The 5,000-nt window shown below is 39.8% G+C and overlaps 1 non-coding gene across 1 annotated transcript in view; it reads right to left on the bottom strand.

Moving 5' to 3' along the window:
- LOC113380877 overlaps nucleotides 1-1,497 on the bottom strand; it is a 1,927-nt gene extending 430 nt beyond the window's left edge. The window contains exon 1 of the ribosomal RNA XR_003367489.1: nucleotides 1-1,497. This exon is cut by the window's left edge and continues 430 nt beyond it. This is a non-coding gene — a ribosomal RNA (small subunit ribosomal RNA).
- Nucleotides 1,498-5,000: the final 3,503 nt, after the last annotated feature.

The following is a 5,000-nucleotide window of genomic DNA, read 5'->3' as shown; positions in this document are numbered from 1 at the left end:
TTGTACGCCGGTAGTGAGAACCACAACCAACAACGACCGAAGCCGAAGCGGAGGGTCTTTGCGATACCAGAAAGTACGTCTATTTAGCAGGCTAGAGTCTCGTTCGTTATCAGAATTAACCAGACAAATCACTCCACCAACTAAGAACGGCCATGCACCACCACCCACCGAATCAAGAAAGAGCTCTCAATCTGTCAATCCTTCCGGTGTCTGGACCTGGTGAGGTTTCCCGTGTTGAGTCAAATTAAGCCGCAGGCTCCACTCCTTGTAGTGCCCTTCCGTCAATTCCTTTAAGTTTCAGCTTTGCAACCATACTTCCCCCGGAACCCAAAAGCTTTGGTTTCCCGGAAGCTGCCCGCCGAGTCATCGGAGGAACTTCGGCGGATCGCTAGCTGGCATCGTTTATGGTTAGAACTAGGGCGGTATCTGATCGCCTTCGAACCTCTAACTTTCGTTCTTGATTGATGAAAACACATTTGGCAAATGCTTTCGCTTCTGTCCGTCTTGCGACGATCCAAGAATTTCACCTCTAACGTCGCAATACGAATGCCCCCAGTTGTCCCTATTAATCATTACCTCGGAATTCCGAAAACCAACAAAATAGAACCGAGGTCCTATTCCATTATTCCATGCACACAATATTCAGGCGAATGAGCCTGCTTTAAGCACTCTAATTTGTTCAAAGTAAACGTACCGGCCCACCTCGACACTCGGTGAAGAGCACCTTGGTAGGATTTTGAGTTGGGCCGCCTTTTTACGGGCTAAGCCCACCGGTAGGACGTCCCACAGACATGCCAGTTGAACACCGCGAGCGGTGAACCGACAGTGTGGGACACAGATTCAACTACGAGCTTTTTAACCGCAACAACTTTAATATACGCTATTAGAGCTGGAATTACCGCGGCTGCTGGCACCAGACTGGCCCTCTAATAGATCCTCGTTAAAGGATTTAAAGTGTACTCATTCCGATTACGGGGCCTCGGATGAGTCCCGTATCGTTATTTTTCGTCACTACCTCCCCGTGCCGGGAGTGGGTAATTTGCGCGCCTGCTGCCTTCCTTGGATGTGGTAGCCGTTTCTCAGGCTCCCTCTCCGGAATCGAACCCTGATTCCCCGTTACCCGTAACAACCATGGTAGTCGCAGAAACTACCATCGACAGTTGATAAGGCAGACATTTGAAAGATGCGTCGCCGGTACTAGACCGTGCGATCGGCACAAAGTTATTCAGAGTCACCAAGTCAAACGGTGAGCAAGGCAAGCCCGCCACCGATTGGTTTTGATCTAATAAAAGCATTCCTTCCATCTCTGGTCGGAACTCTATTTGCATGTATTAGCTCTAGAATTACCACAGTTATCCAAGTAATGTGGGTACGATCTAAGGAACCATAACTGATGTAATGAGCCATTCGCGGTTTCACCTTAATGTGGCTTGCACTGAGACATGCATGGCTTAATCTTTGAGACAAGCATATACTACTGGCAGGATCAACCAGGGTGCTATATATATAATAGCATAGTGCGTAAATGTCCCTCGGCGTCACCCGAGAGACCACACTTTGTATAGAAAAGTTCGATGAATATTTCTAAACAACGAATTTTCTTACATATATATATCTGAGTCGTACGATATTCCCTGGACATGACGAACAGTTTACATCGCGACTTGATATTTTATATATTCTGCGCTTACACAGAGGCTAGACCTTTAACAACCGTCGAAACGGCGGTCCGTACATGAAATTTGCGGTCCGCAGACCCAGTTAATTTCAAACAGTCTCTTTACCCTTCGTTAGATTGAAAACGTCGGGGCGAATTCATTATAAGAATTCATCGTTATAACTAACTTTTATTCTCGCTCGGAGAGTATTGAGTTGATTGCATTTGTATATTTTATTTTCCGCATAAGAGTCTTTGCGTCAACGACACATGCCCGCGGATATGCTGTACAGTATGGTTGAACACTTATAAATAAGGTCCAGAACCCGGCCGTAAACCGACATCCGAACATATACGGCGTATATTATTCTAGACACGGTCTACGACAGTTTGACCTGCAGCGACGGGTCGCCTCGGGTTACCGTGCGAACCATCACCGCGATGGTCTGGACAGGCTATATGGCGGGTCGCAAGAAAATAAATTCTCTAGGACGCGCAACCACTTTAGCAATTTTAGAGCACGTTGTGGTCCAAAAACAAACGTCCTCGCTTTAAAATTGAAATATGAATATTTCACTGTGTGTGAGATTGAAAAATCTGCTTTCGCTGATTTTTCATTTTCTTAAAACAACGCAATGAAGCGAATGTTCAAATTCGCACAATTTGAATAAAATGTGCAGAGTATATAGAATACTAACGCAAGCGTTTACTACAATCGACTTTAAAACACTAGACTTTCATCTAGCGCCCAAAGAATTGATTGAGCTATGCGTTTAAAGTATAATATTCAAAAAGAACGCCGTTTTCACAACGAACTTCGTCATTCGCTCAGGCATCTGGCGATACCGAGCAGATATACATGGCAGTGCTCTCACACAATGCATAAGAGCGCTAAGCGGTTGTAAACTGCGTCACGCTGCTTTTGCACACTGCGCAATATTTTGCGACTAGCTCCGGTCAAACGTTAATGAAACGAATGATCATTGCCAGAAGCTTTTGCCCACAGTATATTATACTATAGGAGCGCACTTGATTACAGCAATAATTTGTCGAGTAATCACAAGATTTCATATTTGTGGTCAGCAGACCCAAATAATTTTAACTCGCACCGATCGAACGTTCATAAATGAATGATCCTCGGTGCGAGAAGCTTCGTCAGTTCTGCTGCACCACCCATCTATTTGACTTTAGTCCATTTGTAAAATCCTATATTATTAAAATATATAGATTTTATATTTGCGGTCCGCAGACCCAAATAATTTCAACTCGCTCCGATCAAACGTTCATAAAACGAAAGACCATCGCTGCGAGAAGCTTTGCTAGTTCTGCTATATTCACATATATTTGACCGTAGTCAATTTGTAAAATTCTATATTATTAAAATATATAGATTTCATATTTGCGGTCCGCAGACCCAAATAATTTCAACTCTCTCTGATCGAACGTTTAAAAACGAATGATCCTACCACCAGTTATCTATAGCCGCAAACCAGCATCCGAATATATACGGGGTATATAATTCTAGATGTGGCTCACAACATTATTAAAAGTTACGCTAATATATCATTGACAGACTAAAAGTATCGAATATGATGTAAAAACTACACCGGGGAATGATATCCGTACCCGCCCGAACAACATAGCGTACTTTAGCCTGAGCTTGCTCGCATCGCACTCGACACGACCTATTCCCCTATATAAGGCGCGCGGCCACAGCGTAGGTATTTGACTGAGTCCCAAGCGATGTGCATTTGACCTGCGGCGAGGGCCTGCTCGCGCTTACGGTGTGAATCGTCAAGACAAAAGTCTGGGAAAATTTCGAACTGTGAACCCTTATGATAGAAAAATTTTTGTCGAAAATTTTGTTAGATGTTCAAACAGTTTTATATATATGGACAATATGAATTATAGTTAATTATTGAGTTTTTAGGTGTTTTTTGGGTTTTTTTAAACTTTTGTATAAAATTATGTATTTATTGATTTTTATAGATCTCAATGAATATAAAACGAATTTATATATAGTTATATTATTTTTTATAATTATTTGTTTAAATTTTCTAATTTTACAATAAATGTTCAAACCAGTTTTCCTCGATTTTCTCTTAAACCGTAAAAGATACAAAAAAACTTTGTTCGTACGAAAGATGCAGAATAAAATTACGAATAAAATGGTATATAAATGGTTAGGTGTGTTCATATAATTTTCTCTAGATTTTCCGATTTTTCCAAATTTTCACGACGGCAACTCGCCTGTAGGCTACACCGTGCAAAATTCGAAGTTGTGATGTATGGAAAAAGAACTAAGAATTTTGAGACCTTTCTAATGATGTATAATAGTTTATATGTTTTCTTTAGAGAAATATCGAATCGTGAGGAGTATTGCTCCAACCTAGCCGCACTTTGCATTTTGACAAGTTAACAACTACACAGATTGCTTATACTAAACCGTAAAAGATACAAAAAAACTTTGTTCGTACGAAAGATGCAGAATAAAATTACGAATAAAATGGTATATAAATGGTTAGGTGTGTTCATATAATTTTCTCTAGATTTTCCGATTTTTCCAAATTTTCACGACGGCAACTCGCCTGTAGGCCACACCGTGCAAAATTCGAAGTTGTGATGTATGGAAAAAGAACTAAGAATTTTGAGACCTTTCTAATGATGTATAATAGTTTATATGTTTTCTTTAGAGAAATATCGAATCGTGAGGAGTATTGCTCCAACCTAGCCGCACTTTGCATTTTGACAAGTTAACACTACACAGATTGCTCTATACTGTCTAAACCGTAAAAGATACAAAAAAACTTTGTTCGTACGAAAGATGCAGAATAAAATTACGAATAAAATGGTATAAATGGTTAGGTGTGTTCATATAATTTTCTCTAGATTTTCCGATTTTTCCAAATTTTCACGACGGCAACTCGCCTGTAGGCTACACCGTGCAAAATTCGAAGTTGTGATGTATGGAAAAAGAACTAAGAATTTTGAGACCTTTCTAATGATGTATAATAGTTATATGTTTTCTTTAGAGAAATATCGAATCGTGAGGAGTATTGCTCCTAACCTATCCGCACTTTGCATTTTGACAAGTTAACATCTACACATATTGCTCTATACATGAAAACCGTAAAAGATACGAAAAAACTTTGTTCGTACGAAAGATGCAGAATAAAATTATGAATAAAATGATGTATAACTCGATATATGTCATAATATATTTTTCATGAGATTTTTCAATTTTTACTTTAAATTAAAAAATGTTTGAAATTTTTCGCTGACTTTAAATTCGATTTTGCGGGTTATGCTTTTTTTACAAATTGTTTCAAATGATGTAAAAAGT

This window comes from Ctenocephalides felis, unplaced genomic scaffold (genome assembly GCF_003426905.1).
Source record: "Ctenocephalides felis isolate EL2017-DRISC unplaced genomic scaffold, ASM342690v1 CF-g0.4_SCAFFOLD_02441, whole genome shotgun sequence".
Taxonomy (NCBI): domain Eukaryota; kingdom Metazoa; phylum Arthropoda; class Insecta; order Siphonaptera; family Pulicidae; genus Ctenocephalides; species Ctenocephalides felis.
Note: the sequence above shows the minus strand (reverse complement) of the source record. Positions and strands in the feature narration are given on the sequence as shown.